At 38.9% G+C, this 19,427-nt stretch overlaps 1 protein-coding gene and 1 long non-coding RNA gene across 6 annotated transcripts in view; one reads left to right on the top strand and one right to left on the bottom strand.

Moving 5' to 3' along the window:
* ARHGAP15 (Rho GTPase activating protein 15) overlaps window positions 1-19,427 on the bottom strand; it is a 334,404-nt gene that overhangs the window by 228,207 nt on the left and 86,770 nt on the right. The window lies entirely within an intron of this gene.
* Window positions 4,690-10,310, top strand: LOC126652805 (uncharacterized). 2 transcript variants are annotated; one of them, XR_007632051.1, is made up of 4 exons: window positions 4,690-5,058; window positions 6,280-6,430; window positions 6,512-6,597; window positions 10,213-10,310. It is a non-coding gene; the product is annotated as an uncharacterized LOC126652805 (long non-coding RNA). The 2 variants fall into 2 exon arrangements; XR_007632050.1 differs by lacking the exon at window positions 4,690-5,058 and having other exon boundaries at window positions 6,050-6,430.

Here is a 19,427-nt window from a genome sequence, read left to right as displayed (position 1 = left end):
GGTTTGCAACCATCTTTGACATGGAAGGTCAAATGTGTACCTTGGGTTTGCTCCCATTAAGGAAGGTTCTCCTCTTGAAAGTAGTAATGCAAAATCACTTAATTAATAGCTGGACCGAATATAATCTGTGGAAAGTATTCCTGACAGATGGTTTTCATTCTCTTTGCAAAGTCCAATGTTTTCATGCTGTCTTTTACAGTTCATACCTTACTAGGCACAAAATCACTGAGATTTTGTCCAATTAGTCCTCATTGGCTCTTTTAAAATGTTTGGTATGACTCTAGACCACATACATGCATCTCCCACACATGCAAATGATTCATAGGCCTTTTCAAAAATGTCTTCTATAAATGCAAACATTTGTGTTCTATCATTATATTTTGTTTCTACACAATGAAACGAGACTTTAAAATATAACAGAGGATGCCATTAGAATGTGCTCAGTTGTGTGATCATTTGGCAAAATGGACAAATGTCTCCTAAAGAGTATGTTGAGGTTCCCCAAACAAATTTTACTGGTAACATAAGGCAGGTTGGAGTAAATTCCAGCCATGAAACTCTAGTTCATTAATTTTCTACACCAACTGTCTCTTGCTAATTCCACTCACATAATAAACAGCCTAATAAAAATATACTTTCCTTCTTGGTCTCCATCTGAGAATATTTATAGATGCTGCGTAATATTGACAGGGATTTGGTCATTTTTTTGGTGTGTTTTAGCAGAAATTTGAAAGAAGGGTTATACTTGTATCAAAATACAGGAGTGATATTGTGCTTTGTGATTCTAAGGTGATGTAATTTATCTACTGCTGTTTCTGCCAACTGGTGACCAGACACTAGAGCTGACTTAACCAGTAAGCAGAGTCTACCATCTGGTGGCTGGAGCTGCTGAGTGTACATCCTACACATTCCTGCATCGGGATTCCAGTGGGACCTTTGTCACTGGTAGACAGCAATTTTCTCCCATAACTGGAGTCATGAGGCACCTCCAGCCTGATAATCTTGTCTCCCTCAAAGGTTTGGGTTTTTTTTTAGTGTAATTTACATCTACCTCCACAGCAGATTTTCCAAAAAACCTGTGTGAACTTCTTGGGAGGTATTTGGCCACTCTTTTCCATGGAGTCTGATTAATGTCTTTGTGCATAAAAATATTCTTGTCATAGTATTTGGTGTTAATTGATCAGTAAATTAAATTTTATGAAGTCATACTATCATCCTGACCTGGTAACTTTCTGTCTCTTTCCTTTGCTGTTCATTATCTCTGCTGTACAAAGACTTATTCCCAGAATCTAAAACATCACAATAGGAACTGCCACTGAAATGTGAATAATTTTGAATGAATCACCACCCATGTCCACAGCAAACACAGCAATATTATAATTTAAACACACACATAGACAAATTACCGGAGGTATTTATGTATATCTTTGATACACTGAGGGATAATGAAAGTAAAAACCAATAAAACAAATTTTTATTAATGATTAATCAATGTGTTACTTGTACTTCATGTTCATCGAATCACGGGGTGATTGGCAGGGCCTGTATGACGTGAGTCAGATAAGAGCTAAGATCTTGTTTATCTTTTCAGATATGCTTTAATAGAAGAACAACAGAAAGCTGAAACTATCTTCACATTAGGTAGAGGACTGAAATGTCTGCAAATAATTTAAACCATATTAGTGTATGATAATGTTGACAGTAACAAGATAGGAATGACTGGAACAATCTAAACACTGAGGCAGTAAAGTGGCTTTTAAGTACCTAAACAAAAGATCACTGCCAAGCAAAAGACATCCAAAAAGCAGAAAAATGTGTGATGTTCAAAAAAGATATAAAGGATGACTTCATCCCAAGTTTCTATTGTGCCTCTCGGTGCACGGGAGAGCGTTTTGCATATTCTCTTTTCTCTGCAGTGACTGCACCCGATTAGTCTCTTCAACACACAATCTAACAATAGGAAATGCTATCCACAAAATGGGTTATTTCACACAATAAAAGAAAATCTTACTGAACTATCTTCTGAAAATGAATGTACAAAAGGCTATTAAACAACATGCATCTGGCAAGTCAAATGGTTCAGATGGCACACAAATAAATCCACATACTATTGCTGATTTCCAACTATTAAGACATCTGCTGAAAATCCTCCAGTTACTATGAGCACAAAATAGCTTCTTCCAGACTTGACTATTTCCCTTATCTATCACGCATCCACTGAAGGAGCGGGGATCAATCACTGTCTATAACAACCAACTTGGTAGCGATTTCCCAGCCACGGTGGGCAAAGGCATCGCTCATCTGGTGCGGCTCATGGGGAATTTTTTTCCCCTGGTTCACGTCCTGTCGCTTTCCAGGGTCAGATAAGCAAAGCCAAAATGTGCTGATTGTGATCCTCAAGAAATCCATTGCAAACCGAAGAGGCAAATTCTCTTACAGGGCTTTAAACTAGACGGAGTTCTGCTTAGGTCAGGCATAAATAACCAAGAGAAAAAGACAGGAACGCGCGAGTGCACGAGTGGAAGAGCAGAAATCCCTCGGCATCAATGCCAGATCTCACTGCCTTAAGATTCATATCATCATTTCATGGTTAATGCCTGACTATGATATTTTGACAAGGAGAGGATCTAGACACCGAGGTGTAATGAAACTGATTAAAGCAATAACAAAGTCTTACAAAGCAGCATGCAGAAACTACAACTGAAAACTACTGTCATACACTAAGTAAGAGTCATTTAAGGACACAGACATTAGCAATGAAATGCTATTCATGCAAATACAGCCAAAAAAAAAGTAAAGATCCCCCAAGTGCAAGTGCCAGCCCTAACTCCTGCAGACCCTCACCATAGTTTTGGTGATAGGCAGGACTTACAGTCCACTTAAAAATTAGTGGGGTACCTTAGTTCACAGAGGGATACAGTATTAAGAATAATTTTTTTTCCTGCAGAAAGTAGAAAGGATGCTAGACATTCTACCTTCTCCCTCTGATAAGCTGTGGAAGGTTACTACAAATGGATAATTGAACATTTATTTATAAAGCCATACAAAGAGTATTCAGCACTGACTCTGACACTTCACAGTTTGCACACTTAGAGGAGTTACACTCCTATAGTTATCTTCAGAAGGATTTTTAGACACTATATGGTGTTTTCACTGCATTATACCTGTAAAACTGTTTGAATATAAAACTATTTGAATGTAAAACTGCTGTCTGTATTAAGAGGAATTAAGTGAGCCTGTGCTCACACCAGGTACCAGGCGGCTTCATTTCAGTTTCACGAAGAAAAAGAGCTAACCCAGTGAGGGTAAATGGACATAATCTGACTCAGCAGAGAGAGACATCATGGGCCATTTACATTCCCTTTGTTTTAAGTATTTGCCTAATTTCATTGGAATAACTGGCAAATCTGTACACTGTTTCTCCAGGATTATTTAACATTCCCCAATTTACCAACCACCACCTATAGTTATTTTCCTTGGGAAAGCTATAAGGCAGGTGTGGGCATAAATATGAAAAAAAATGGGGTAGATTCTACTTATTTTCCCCAGGGAACAGGAAAAGTAAAGACAGCTCTGGTCAGCTTGGCTTGGTGCAAAATGCATTGTCACTCCAAAGCATCCAGGTGCTTAGGAATGTCAAGGAGCAGCTGTATATTTGAGTCCTCCAGGTTCCCCAGAAACTCCTGCTGCCTCAGATATCTGAAGGAAACACAGCTAAGCAAGGATGACTAATGATAATTTTGATTTTTCCCTCTGAACTGTAATTCTTTTCATTAGGCTTAACATAGCAGCGATATTTTCAAGGCTGTGAGATTTGTGTCACAGCCTGCAATAGATTACCTGACAAGATAGTTGAACATTATAAAAATGTAAGGGGGAGTAGATGTAAAGGTGGGGAAAAGACAGAAGAAAGGAAAGGAGTAATCAAAAGCAAAGAGAACAAAGGAAAGAGGTTCACTGGGTTATTTACATCTCACAGTTGAGCAATAAAACATCGCTACCATCAATAACCTCCTGATAAAGCAGTTGGAGATGAATTAAGGAAGGTTCAAAGCAAGACTAGGAGAGGACTTTACATTAATTTTGTGTTTAAAGGAGGTTTAAAAGGGTGTTGAGAAAGGCAAAGTATAAAGTTCATGGTAGTGCCAGTACTGCTTTTTAGGACACTGTAGTTTGTGGTAAGACGTGGCTGTGTCCAGACTATCTCTACCCTTTTTCTCTCATACTGAACATTTTTTCTCATCCCATTGCACTGAGCAATGTTGTTCATCCCTTCATTCCCACACCGGATTTGGTTTTCCACCATAATCATAAAGTTTTTACTGCTACAGGCTCTGTTTGGCCTCCCCACTGGTGCACAACTGGGACAGAGGATGGGGTTGTATCATCTCTCGTGTCAAGAGTGAAAGAGCAGAAGAGAAGAGCAGTGAGAGGGAATAACTTCTTTTTGCCTCCCTTCCCCCCTTTTCCATATGAACGTGATGACTCATTATGACAGAAGTGTAATAAACTTCTAAAAAGGCAACCACAAAACTTGTATTTTTTTTCTGACAGGCACAGATACATAAAAAAAAAAAAAGCTCACACATTCAATGATATGGGATTAAATTATCCCCTGCCAGCTTTTGGGGCAATATTTAAACATTACATCCTACAATGAAGCTCAGTTCTAAACTGCTGCATCTGATTTATAGAGGTAAACAGCACAGACTCCAAGTGTAACAGCACTGTAATGTCTTTACGTTGCAGCAGGGCTATCAGTTAAAAAAAAAAAAAAAAAAAAAGACTTTCCTTTCCTTACTCTGACTCTAAACTGCACCAACCCTGGTGAGATGGAAATTACTCCAAGCTTTCTCCTTGGAAGAAACTTCTTGCCCTCTTCTCTTGGTTTTTGGTGAGCAGCACCGTGCTCCTCATGATCTGGTATCACTGACTCAGCTCTGGGGACCGGGATTTACATCAGGAACTTTCCAGCTCTGGATGGAGGCACCAGCTCGCCGTGTGCTGTGGGAGAAGCTGCCCCCCTGCACCCCCACTGCTCCCAGTTCTTCAGGCAAGGTTAAGTACATGTAAATTAAAACTGCAAGCTATTTCTGTATAAAGTCGGTATTACTAATTTGTTAACTATGACAATTTCACACAGAAACCCTTTTGTTGGAAACTGAGTTTCTCATGTAATAATTAGCTGTGGAATATTACCCCAAACAGGTGTCTGTAGCCTGTCAAAGTCAGAACAGGTGATTTAGAATTAGCGTATTAAAAGAACTGTGAATTAGCGAAGCAAAAACGTGTTAATTTCTTGTTCCATCTGTTAATATGAATTCACTGCCAAATATTTTACTTTGTAGAACTGTGCTGGGATTGGCAAGAACATACACTATAAAAAAAAAGTTTAAAGGCCTGAATGTTTAAAAATCATGACATACGTTACTGCAAAAATAACTTCTACATTTGAGCAAGGTTTTTTTCTTTTGTATCTTTTAAAACTTCGTAGTGAAGAAGACCATATAATCCATAAAATTAAGCTAAAAGCTCTCTCACACAGAAAAAAAAACAATTTTAAGGCTTTCAAAACCGAGTCTGAATGCAGTGTCACAAGAAAATGTAAGGAAAATATTATGAATTGGCTTGGATAAAAACTGCAATCAATGTTTTTATTCTGCCTTGAAAGTATTCAGATACTCAAGATATTTGACATGTGAACAATACCAGTATTAAACATAATACTGGTATCTACCTGTAAAGCTCTGTCCTATCTGTACATAAGCACAGATCCCATGAACATCCCATTCCTCAAAGTCTTTTGTGATAACCAGCATGTTATGAGCAATGGCAACAACCCTAAAGCTACCTGTCTGACACGTCTGATTCTTCACAGTAGTATTTAGAGCAGTAGGAATCATATGGCTTATTATTATAACCCACACCTTCATGTTCTTCTTACTGTAAGATGGAATACTCCTGAGCTAATGGAGAATCTGGAACATGTCTGGATGGTCAGTATGACAAACCCACTGCACAAGAAGTGGGTTTAAGGACTGATTTTAGAGAGTCTATAGTTCACATTTGCTATTAGCAAAAACAATGTTTTTTATGGCTCTGCTGTCTTTCAAAAAAAAGAGAAAGTCTTTAAAGCATTTTAAATATAATTACCCAGCAATGTATTATATATATCCATCAACTACTAATGAACATCAGGTATAAATGTCCAACTCCTAATATATATGACTAATGACTGCAATATATTTCCTAGTGTGAGTACTTCTCTACTTTTCTAAGCTTTGCAGGGAAATGCCCAGTTTTGTGTTTACTCCCTGCTGTCCCTGGTGCTTCTCTGACCCTGCACCCTTTAGAGTTTCAACAGCTGATTTCTTCTATCAGTCACCAGTTGTCCTGTCCTGGAGAACATCTTGCACAAGTTGGCTCACAGGTATGAACACCAAGATTATGGCTCCAGCCCATATTTATATGATCCAGCTCCAATGTTTTGAATTAAATAATTTGCCTTCAGCCTTTTAATTTTTTCCTGGAGTGTGAGGAGGTGCAGCAGCTCAGAGGAGGAGGGAGATCATGCACTGAAGTGGATGAAGGAGAAAGGTAAGGATGTTGAAATGTATAGAAACCTCCCAGTGATCTACATCTTGGTGCACTGCTCACCAAAAATACAGTTTTACAGCTAATCCTGCCAGCATTTGAGTCTCTGTTGTGCCAAGATTTTCCAAGGTAAGAGCATTTTCATGCCTGGCCTTCAGGGATATAAATCAGTTTGCACTAAAATTGTCTTAGGAGACAAATATTGAAGTTGTGGCTGCCCCATCCCTGGAAGTGTTCAAGGCCAGGTTGGGTGGGGCTTGGAGCAACCTGATCTAGTGGAAGGTGTCCCTGCCCATGGCTGGGGTGCTGGAACTAGAGGATCTCTAAGGTCTCTTCCAACTCAGATCTCTCTAGGATTCTGTGATTCTATGATTAAGCATTTGCTTTCCCAATCTAGCCCCTCATCACACATCCTGATGCAACAAATAAAGAGATCTTTAGCTCTTTTCCTCAAACTTGCACTGCAGGACACCACCCAGCCCCCAGGCACGTTGCTACTTAGAACATCTTTCCACAAATTGTATTTTCTAGCACGAAGAAATCACAGAGAAACCCATATTGCCACTTGGATTACAGAAGAGTGAGAAGATGCACACCCAATTACTGCAAAGTGTTCCAAGCAAAGCTTAGAGATATGCAGCAGGTTCTTAACTGCAAATGATATGATAGGTAGTTTCTCCTCCCTAGTTTTCTGCCACATCCAAGAGATTAATACTTACATGAATCATCTGTAATGACTAGCATAATTTAGGGAAGTGAATGAGATTTTCTGCATTATTTATATTATGAACTCACAAGAATATGAATGGTGGCTTATGTAAATTCAAACCATGTTTACAGTAGCAAAGTGCAGAGAAAGACCGCAAGGGTTAAGCTGATATTTCCAGGGTTGGAGCTCTTTGTATCAACACTCGATTGCTTATTGCTTTAGTGCTGAGTGATGTGAGTTACAGCCTATGAACTACATATGGGAAACTTTTATTGTTTTCCACATTTGAATGGAAAAATAATTATGTCGCTCACATCTTTCACATACTTAAAGTAAATGCATCAAATTCTTTCTCAGGGTGTGGGCCTGAATTCTTATATTTAAAAAAAAGAAGGCTGCCAAAGTTTTGACCTTCGAGTAATAAAGGTTATTTTTTTTTCTTTCTTTCTTTTATTTTTTTTTTTAATGCTTGATAATTCAACCTAAATGTCAGCTTCGGCTTTAAAATAGAACACATCTATTTGCTCATAATATTTAAGAAATACAATGTCATTATGCTGTTATCAGTGGTAAAACATGTCTAATCTTGATATAGCATCACCTTTAACAAATGCTTGTGGGAAAAAACTAGCGAATGCATAAAACATTTTATGTAGTTTTAAAATATACAATACATTAAAGTTTTAGTTGACTTATCTGAAAAGACATATTTTTGGCACATAAATAAAAAAAGGCAAGGGAAGAACTTGTCAGAAGGCAAATAAAGTATGTAAATTAAATCAAAGGTAAGGCAGCTACACTTTTTGTATAAATAACTGTGTTAACAGATTTTTATGCATATTACAATATATTCAGATGTATTACTTCTGCAAAAACAAATTCGTTGCTTCTCTCCAAAAAACGGATTAAAACAATTTATTTTATAAAACTTGGATGGATAGGATAAGAAATGTAATAGCTATCTATGGAAAATAAATATAAAAATTATTCAAGCTCCATCTACTTTATGTTAGTAATGAGATGCACTTCATTCAAATTCCTTTCAATTGAAACAGTGCTGAGAAAGCAGGAACATGATTCTGTAGGAAATGATTTCTAATCTTCATGATAACATACCAATATAATACAATTATTTACAATTGACTAAGAGTTAATTCCAATAGTATAACATCTTTCTTGCAAAAATGTCAGCTTTTATTGATGAAACAAACTAAGAATAAAACATTTTTACTTGTAGTCTAACTGTGCTGTTTTTCATTCTGTTAACCAAAACAACACAGCAATACTGTAAACAAAAAAATAGCATCAAACTGGCTGTGTTTGCATGATTTTTATCAAGAATCAGAAGCAGTAGAGGAAAGGGCTTTGGGATTTTTAAAGCATTAAAAACAGTTTGAGAAAATAAACGATTCTTTGGTTTGTTTGTTTATTTGGGGGATTTTTTTTCAAGATATTGAACATGAATTCAGTCAGAAGACATCACCAGTGTCAATAGGCAGAGATCAGGTACCATTATAAAAATAATTGCAATTATGTTGCAACATTCATATTTTTAAATCCCAACTGTCTTTGGTTTGCTTTTTATTTTGAAAAAGTGATGTAAATAACAAATAAATAGTTAACATTTAATCTCTTTCCTGTACACTGAATTTGTGATATACATGGCAGGATTATTTTCACCGGAGTCTGAATATTATTTTTCTCTCAGTAATTCTCTTGCCTTAGAACATTTCACCAGTAATGTATCTTAATACTCCTACAAAGAAGTAAATATGGTTTAACTACTACTCTGTTTTATAATCTAGGGGTACTGCTCAACAGTGTCAAACATGCTTAAGTTACCAAAAATACCAGAATTTCTCTTTGCAGTTACAGAGGTATTTGTGCAGCATTTTGATCTCCTTTATCACAACCATCAACACCCTGACCCACCTCATCCCTCCACTCTGAGCACTTGTTTTGCTCTTATAATACACTTGAAATGAGGATTCACCAAGGCGGCCTGAGAGCAAAACTATAACAGAATCCCAGACTGGTTTGGGTTGGAAGGGACCTTAGAGATCATCTAGTTCCATCCCCTGCCATGGACAGGGACACCTTCCACTATCCCAAGTTGATGCAAGTCTTGGACATTTTCAAGGATGGGGTAGCCACAGCTTCTCTGGGCAACCTGTGCCAGGGCCTCACCACCCTCAAGGGGAAGAATATATCATATATATCAGATGAGAAGATAAATACTGAGTCTGTTTTGGTTTGAAGGACCACACCAGGTGTAGGCAATGATGACACACAGTGCTGACCTGAAGACCATTGATAAAGACTTCTCTAAGGTCTAGATTTTTCTCCCGTCCTTGGTTGTGCAGCTGTTCGAAAAGATAAAATTATTTTAACTCTTTTCTTGTGTCAAAGCCAAGAAAAAAGATACAATGGTGTGCCAAGACACAAAACCACAAGGAACTAAGATTCGGAACAAAAGCAGCTGCTTTGTCCAACTCACACGGGGTTGCCCTGCTGAACTCCTTCCACTAATATTTAAGAGCATGAACAAGTATGTCCTGATAAACAAAACACAGAAACTCTGCCTTATCTCTTCACAAGGGCTGGCCCAACAAACTCAAATGCTAACACAATAAAAGGAAACAGGTGGCTGAGAGAAATATCTTATATCCTCTAAAGCAGCTGCCTTACAAGAAATTCAATCTAGGTATCCCGAACAAGCTGCCTTTTCATCAAAGAATGCTTACACCAGGGATGCACAGTATACCTACTCAGGACATGCCTTATATCGAACGTTCCACCACCAACTGGTTCCCTTTGACTGGCACAATTTTGGCAGGTAACAATATTTGTATTTTTCAAGAGGAGCGTTTAGTTTGTTTACAACAGGTGCTCACTTTCCATTCGCACAGAGGAGCCATTGTTCCCCACGGCCCCGGGGTACGGCTGGAAGTCTCACGTTACTGGTTTTCTCCGAAGAGCACAGCAGGAGTGACTGACCTGACCTCCCAAGTTTCAGCAGTCTGAACTACTTGAAGTGCAGGACGCAAGAATTGCTGGAGCAGGTTGGACTGTGTGAGAAAGGATCTATGTAGGTGATGACTGACAGGACACACCCCTCGCAAGAGGAGAAAAAGGTTTTACCATGAAACTGCGTATTACCACTATAATCTCTGAAGCCTTTAGGGCAGAGTGGGAACTGGCACACAGGTAGCAAGTATTTCCAGCTACCTAATTTAAAAGTTGAAATCTTCATTATGAAGAAAAACAACTGTTCTGTTTAAACACCACTAAAAATCCATAAGATTTTGATATAACTCGAAGAGCTATTTATAACATTAACCATAAAGCAACACAGATGTCTGAATAACCACTCTGCAACACCCCCCAGCCTAGAGCTTAAAATATTAAATATCTCTAGCCTTTTACTTTGGTCCTAAAACATGCAGACTTAACTAAATCTGCCCTGGAAAGCATGGAGAATTATCTCTTAGATATGGATAGATACGATTCAGACATGCATCTCTGCATAAAGAACTCTCAACTTTCTTTTTGACATTATCAATAAAATATTTTCATTTTCTATTAAATAGAAGAATATACGTGAAATATATCACCATAAATCTAAATACTTTTTTTTTTTTACAAATCTGCACAGATCTCAGTGTTTAATATACGAGAGAAAACCTGTTTGAAGGGTTTCAAATCCTAAACTTATTATCAAATCCTTTGGAATTTAAGAACAGTTGTGATACAAAATGCTGGGAGATGGGTGCTTTTATGGGAAGTCCTCTCTCAACATGGTGCAGCAGCACATGAAAAGGCAGATGGAGAGGGGCTGTACAGGTAACTAAAGATGGAAGGTGGCATAGGGTGAACAGGTACAAAAGAAAGAGCTCAGAGTACTCTGTCTTCTAAGTCATTAAATTCATTTATTCTTGTCATTGTTATGATCTCCGTCCTACCCTCCCTGTGGCTGCTGTGATTGACAAAAAGTCTTTTATTATCTATCCTCTGGGAAAGGGGAAGGTGGACAATGGACTAAGCAGAGATTCTTGACAAAGTGCAAGTTATCGACTGACAGCCCTAAAATCTAACAACATGTCTGTTCAGTAGAGGCTTTGTACACATCTGGAAAAATGTTATAAGTGGGCTGGAATGGTAAAGATTTTGTGGAACACCTTAAATAACCACACAGTTCGCATTTTGTTGTGCTGGTTTTCACTGTGCCTTGAAAAGCCAGGTTTCTTCCTTGTACTATACACATAATTAAAGAGCAAATATAATTGTTGTAACAGCAAAATATCTGACTTTTTGAAAATAACTACTGATCATAGACAGCAGCTCTTAGCTGCAGCTGTTTCCATCATGACACTAATTCCCCATTCATTTGAATGGGGCTTAATGGTGCTGTCATAATAATCTTATTGTGACACCAATGGAAGTTCATGGAGACAATGCAACAATGTTAAGATTAAATAAATTGATGTCCCTACTGTGATATGTTTAGCATCGTATTCTGAAATTTCTATATTTGGGGAGCTTAATTATATAGAATTTATTAGTCTGACATATTAACCTCATTTTTATGGCTTCCTCGAAAGCTTCCAGATTTAATTAAATAATTCTCAATAGCTGCACAAGCTATTGCCTTCTCCTGAATGTATTCATGAGACCTCTCTGTTCGACACAAAACACGGTGTCAGGTTGTAATGGCAAAGTATTTCTGGCACGTCATTGTCCTGTTGGAAAACCAGAGTCCAGCTGGCTTTAGTTTTTGTGTATATTACATTTGTGAAACCCCACACTTTGCAGATGATTAATGAACCACTCTATAGATAGCTGTACAAATACAAAACCTGGGTTTGTGCAGTAAGACCCAAGCATATACCAATAGGTGGAAGAGAACTTCCTGAAACTGGAGAAACCATGTCAGATAGAAAAGAAACATGTAGACAGATTTTTGGAACTGACCACAGTACATATTATAAAAAGATACAGATCAACCACTCAAAACTTTCGGCTACAGAATTAACAAGCATTGTTTCCACTGTCAAAAATTTAATCCCATTTTGATTTTATTTCACATCTCTGCTTAAGCCTTAAGTATTGAAAAGCATATTGGATGTTAGCTCAATCTGTGGAAATATCAATTTCATAATCAGAATCTCAATATGGGTGAACTGCGCGCTTCGCTTCTAAAATTAATAAGTCTCAAAAAATGTAAAGGGAGCAACAAAGTGTTCCCGAGCCCTGATCCTTGTCTGTAACCACAGGTGCCTGCTCTCTCCCCAAGGCAGAGGTATCTCACAGCTTTTGACGAGCACTGTAATATTCCCTGTCAATTTTACATTCTGCTTGGCAGCAGCAGAAACCTGACAGGCATCAGCAGAGTGATTGGCAGTACCATGCCTGATAATGCGAGTCAAAGCAATTGGCAACAGCACCACTATCCCCCTCACAGAGTCCAGAATTTACTTATAATCTCACAGGTGACCTTTGATGATACAGGCTGGAAGGTCATGGAGAGGAGATGACTTTTTATGTCCCTTAAAAATTATTGCTGGTGGGGTTTTTTGGGGTTTTTTTGGGGTTTTTTTTATTCTTTATTAGAAAGTGAACTAAAGCAGCCACTGATCTGGGATATTTCAGCTGCAGACACAACCCTTATTACGTCGTAGGGGTTGCATGGTCTTGGATTAGAAACAGTAACCTTTTTTGGTGTTCAGTAACTTACGTGATTTCTGGCCCTGTATTTACATATTTGATTTCCCCAACTGTAGAAAACTTTAGTGAAGACTTTCTGGAAATTGTTCTCCAGATTAATCAGCTAATATTCACAGTGAAAGCTGAATAATGAAAGTCTTGTACACACTCATCGCCTCTTGATGTCTGTCCAGGATCAGCTTTGCACCTACAATTAGGTTTCCATGGGATCACAAAATTTTTGTCTGAGAGCTCAGTCATGAGTCTCTCTGCTCAAAATCCTCAAAGAATTTAAAATTTCATATCAGAAGCTCAGGTTGGGTTAAATATTTAAATATTAAAGCAGCAGAAGAAGGGAACTTTTCAAGAGGAGCAAGGAGCTAATTTATTTTGATTTGGAAAAAAAAAAAAAAAAAAAAACCACAAATTCACAGGAAGGTTTGGGTTCCCTACTTCACCCTGACCCTCTACTACCAATCCAGTTGTCCCTCCTGAACACCAGCTTCTCACTTGCATTTGATATACAGATGAAACACACATCCAAACCCATCCCCACTAAAGCACAGACGTGACATTTTGTTTAGATTTCATAACTATCACTTTATGTCTTAGTGGTCTGTGCTCAGGAGCACTTTCTAAGTGTGTTGTAGGAAAATCTGCTGTGGTGGAGGGAGAGATTTCCATCACTGGAAGGCAGAATTAAATTCAGAGAGATAACAGGACTCAGTAAAACACGCCTTGTGCTGCTGGCCTGCTATGCCAGCTCTCTGTTGATGTACCTAGAAACCAGAGGTTTTCAGATGAATGTCATCTAATGTCACTTTTCAAGCCCCTAAAGCCTTTTGTCCTCACTTTGCTTGTCACCAAGCAAGACCCTTGTCTGACATGACAGTGGGTTTGAATAAAGGCATTTATTATTTCAAAATATTCTGATCCCTTCAGCCTGCCCTTTCTTCATAAATATTTCTTTGGTTTTTTTTTTTCATATTACAACAAAATTAAAACAAGATGAAATCTCCCTGTATTTAATGTAGTCAGGGTTAGCTGGTTCCAAGAGGAATCTTTCAAGATTTTTTTTCCCCAACTGCTCTTACTTAGCTCTCTATAAATTGGATTTGGTACGTACTGCAGCACCTAGGAAAACCAGGAAAAGTGAAGAATAGCTTAGTTTGAAGCCTGACCGCTGCACATCCTTTACACTTTCCTTCAGCCAAGGTTTATACCCCCTAAACTGCTGTGGTGCATGTTGCAATCCACAAAGATTTAAAATTCATCAAACAGACAAAGTGTACATTTAATACTCACATGAGGGAATACAGAATGCCTTTCAATACATCAAACTCCTAAACCTTTTACATCTTTCATTTTTAAGCTACATGGATTTTGATTTGTACAATTTTAAAAATATTCTGAAGCCTAGTCAATCTAACACTAAAAAGCACTGTTGCACAGTAAGAAATCAAGAAATACAATTCAGCAAACCTGCTATAGTTGGTCCCCAGGGAAGTTTTTTTCCAATTCTGTTTGTCATAGCCCAGATCCATCATGTCATGCTAGCCTAACTTACTACTTCTGTCTTTTCTCCTATTTTTTTTTTTCTTTTCTTTCTCTTTTACCCTTTTTTGGCACACTCCAACTATTTTCTGTTAAACTAGTGCTGTCACAAGAAAACATATAAAAATGCTCTTTTGCAAACATACTGTTTGGTCTCTACTGAACTCTCCAGAGCCACGGATTTCTCTCACTGTCTTTATCAGGGGTGAATGTTGACAGATCACTGAACCTTACTGTCAGCGGTGACAGGCTTAAAGCTGTTTTGTGCAAGGTGGAGAAAAAACAAAAAAGGTTTCTGTGCCTTGCATCTAGAAGGTCCCTGATTTAACAACAAAGGCTTATGTTCAAAGATGATTAGCTTAAAGGCATTTCAGAGAGTTTTGATTGTAGCAGCAGTTGGGTGTCTTGCTACTGGGTGAAATATGTATTCCCCTGAGAACAAAGGCGGCAGCAATCCTGTTCTGCTGAGATGGCAACTTTAATAATTCCATGTATTTATCAGTATTGTGTCAAGATCTTAAGGATTTTGCCCTTCAGGTGAAGTTGGAGGTAGATGGAATGGATACAGTGCTGAACAATCCCACTAAGATATACATGGAAAATGTCCCATAATGTCCCGGGGGAGAGATAGAAAAGATTCCTAAGTATCCGAATACACATAACATAGATAAATGTCTTCAAGCTTTACAAAAGGAAGGCTGAGCTTTCTGCACTGGCTTTTAGCCTATGCATAAAGTGATGAGACCAGGTGCTTTTCCCCCATACAGAAAAGCATTTAAAAAAAAAAAAAGTATTAATAATATAAATTATCCAGCAGTATTTTCACCCAGAAGTTAAGCCAGAAAAAGAAAAAAAAAAAAAAAGAATGCAGCTTAAGCACTGAATGCATTGAAAATAATAACATGTCATATTCACTGTTGGGCCTCTTATAAAAGAAAGAAGAAACTTGAAATATAAATAATGGGATTTACTGAAAAAAAAAAAAAAAGTAATTGGAGAGATTATTGCAGCTGTAAGTAGAATGGGTAGGGCTTGACTGAGCACAGATATTCCAAGTAAACTCATCCCGAAGCAGAACACCTCTTTACCTTTGGGAACACAAACATTTTCTGTAAGCTCACTCTACGTGCCCACGGTCAGTGACACCAGGACAGATTTCACTGTCCAAAGTGATAATGGCCAAGAGGAGAAACTATCCATTTGGTGAGGATATATCTGTCGCTTCATGGGCCATCAGAGAGATGTAGGGGACTTGTAGGAGGAAATGCCTCCTAATTAATGATAGTTCAGAGCCTTATGAAGTGTGAAAGCCTGTCTGGAGGAATGTGTAGTGTAAGCATGATTCTGAAGGGCCCAGTAGTAGAGCAATAAAGCAATAAAAATGTAGGACTAACATGCCAGACAGAGTTGGAGGTAGCTGGAGGAATTCTAAGATCAGATTTTAAAGTATTTTTATACCCTCAAGATATCACTTTGAGCATTTATAAGGTCACACCAGGCCTTTCTCTTTCAATGCCTTAAAAACTTTGTATTTTAACAGAAAACACACATTTTCCTTCAGATATTTAGTCCATCAAAGCTGGTGAGTTCTTGATCATGCTTCATTAATCAAGAACTCATGATGCTTCAGGAATTGCCACGGAGTCAGGGTTATTTATGCCTTGACACTGCAGTGGTGGTATCAACCTACCAGTAGGCAGTTCATACTAGAAATAATTTTCACCAGTATTTATGAGATGCAAAGTTTCATATTATTAAGGATGTTTTTAGAAGAATTGGATGCCTATAAAAGAGAATATCTTAATTCCTCTAAAATCACAACACAGGAAAATGGCAGAAATATCAGAAAGAAACTTTGCTAATGCTGAAAGCTGCTCACAGATTGATTTTCAAACATATCAATTCTCTCCTGACATGTTTGTCTTATGCTGTGTCAAGTGGCAGAGCTGTGCCACTGGCCAGGGTTGCTGAGCTGACACGAGTGTGTCCCTCGCCTTCCCCTGGCAGCAGCTGTGCCTGCCCCGGTGCCACCAGTGCTGCCAGGAGCACGGCTGAGCTCTGCCCTGGGACAGGATGCACATGCTGGCAGGTCCTCAGTAGGCTGAGCATTTATGCAGATTCTGTGGACCAAACCCCCTCATCTCTAGGATCAGGCCTAAAGAGACCTTCAGTTTTCATTTCATGCGAGGTTTGATGATGGTTAAACCCAGAACACAGTGATAAGTTCCAGAGCCATCATTTGTAGGTCAAAGTATTTTTTATCTCTTCTTTTCTTTTTTGTCTCCTTCCTTTTCTTTTTTCCCTTTCCACTGTCTTTTTTCCTTTCATTTTTCCTTTCCTCTGTCTTTTTTCCTTTCCTTTTTCCTTTCCTCTGTCCTCTTTCCCTATTACTCTTTCCTTTCGAAAAGTATGTATACCACTTGCTTTCCAAAGTTTACCTCCATATTTTTAAATTATTGGCCCTTGGTTGCTACATATGTGTTTTCTCCAGGCCTATCTTCCCTTCTGAATGGATTCAATACTGAAGCTTTGCACTGAGCATCTACAGGGATGACAGAAAGGTGGGATTACAGGGGCAGCTGCAGCCTGCCCAGAAGTCCTGATCCATAGAGCATCTGCCCATCCCAGGGCTGTACCAGGATACTAGTTCTGTCAATTCATAGTCCTCTCCTCCTTCTCCTCATTCCCAGTGCAGCTGCACCAGCCCCTGGATTACAAATCTGTAATTTCCGTGTTATTTCAGGGGTCCCTGAAGGTGACCTGAACTGGCAGGGACTCCCATGGTCCAGCCAGCAGCACACGGGCTGTGCTGAGGACAAGTTAGCTTGAAATAGGGAGAGGAGAATTAGGTTCTGGGGCTGGAAAGACCTTAAACGTCATTCCTCCAGACAGGGGCCACCAAACTATGCAGCAGTCTGGGTTTCAAAGCTGTTCCCCAGCAGCTGAGGATCACCACCAGCTTGAAACTAATTAGGAGCAGCTCAGTCTGTTCAGACTTAATATTTCAAGACCAAGGTGTGCTGGTGGCACAGCAAAGCTGTACCTGGGTTCTTTGTATTCAAACCTGAGCCAGGCTTTTTCCTCTCACTCCATGCAGAGGTGGCTCAGATGGGCACTCTCTTGTGGGACAGGAATCACTGTTGCTCTGCCATTCTGCTTCTTTCCAAAGACCAGCAATCTTGTTTTCCTAAGAGCCTTTTCAGATGATATGTGCACATGGCATCTGTTTGCAATGTATATTTGCCATTAGTGTTTTTAAGTAGGAATGGTGGGGTCCGTATGGCACAGAACATAAGGATTGCCGTGGTAATTAGTCATTATTTGGACTAGCAGAATAACTGCTCTCAAAGACTCTTAACTCACTCATATCCTAATGTACCCAACATGTATTTTCTTTGTTTCTGCCCTTTATCTAAAGTATTTTTTGCTCTGAAAACACTGTTGATATTTATCATTTGTCTGACACATCCATCTACACAGGAAAAGTAAGCATAACATTTTTAGGAAAGTTTGCTTTTGCATTTTTTGAGGATTACGCGTTTTTCGTTACAAAACAACATCTATATAACATCCCTCAATCACCATGAGTGAAAGGAAAGCAACCAAAATAAGAAAGACTAACACCTCCACAACAAAGCATACAGGTAAATCCAGTTTATCAAGAAAGAACGCAGACCAGATGATTTACCTGCAGCTTTTGTTCTCCATGTTTACTCTGCATATGTTCTTATTCTGGGTCTTATTTCTGTTAGATTTTTTTTTAATCCTCAAGCAGCCAGGTAAGCCCACCACGACGTGGCTTTGATGCCACCTGGGAAAGAGCATAGCGAGCTCAAGCTCAGAAAGACCATGCTGAGGAGAGCGGTGATGGGAGTAAATACCCTTCAAAGAGGAATGCTCATAGAAACTGTAATTTTTCCTCTCACCACCTGCATATTTCCAGGAGTGTTCCCCAATTCCTGTGAAGAGGAAGGGCGATGCCACTGCACGTGTTGGATATGCAGTGGGAGCTCCAAGTGAGAGCAGCTCCACCACACAACAAACAGGAGATGGATGAGCCTGACTGTCCCAAACAACTCCCTAACACTTCTCACAAACCTCAGGGCTGAAGGTTACAAAAGCCATTTCTCGAGCCAGAAAGATGGAAATCTTAGTGTCTCATTCCAACACAAAGAAAGGTTCAACATCTTTGTTCATGACAAGTCACCTGGATAAGAAAGTGGGGTAAGTACATAAAGTGGGGCAGACATGAGAATAAGCACTCTGGTCTTCCCACCTGTGAAGAGGGACTTTTTTGTCCTCTTAATGAAAATAATCCTGAGCTTCACACTGTGCTACACATACATGGGGGGGGGAAGACATTAAATCTCAGAGCTCCCCCTCCTGCAACACATGGGAAGTGGGGCAGACACAGAGAGTTCTAGGAGAAAGTTTGCAAGAAACCCCCAAATCAGCACCAGTGATGGACACGGCAGGCTCTTAGAGGAGCACAAAAACTGTCCTTCGAGGCTTTGAAGTCTGGAGATGAGCAAAACAGTTTTTGATCCTGAGTAATTATGTTAAGTGGGCAGGTGGGAGCCAGATGCTGAACAACAGTTTCAGATGTGAAGGCACTGGTACCCCAGTGCTTTGTCTAGACCCCTACGTGGACATCAAATATATTTGAACATTAAAAAAAAAATAAATTTAAGAACTGATGCTGAAAGCATCAGCAGAGTGTGTTACACTGGTTGCCATATTGGCTTGTCTAGAGCATTTGGATAAAATTTGTACATTTGTATATTTTATGTTGGATTATCATTTCTTACCATTTCCACATGTTCTTTCATCGGGAAAATAATGCATGATCAAATGGTAAGTCCTATTT

This window comes from Myiozetetes cayanensis, unplaced genomic scaffold (assembly GCF_022539395.1).
Source record: "Myiozetetes cayanensis isolate MyiCay16 unplaced genomic scaffold, myiCay2020 scf9, whole genome shotgun sequence".
Lineage (NCBI taxonomy): Eukaryota > Metazoa > Chordata > Aves > Passeriformes > Tyrannidae > Myiozetetes > Myiozetetes cayanensis.
The sequence above is the reverse complement of the archived record's forward strand: the minus strand, read 5'-3'. Positions and strand labels throughout refer to the sequence as shown.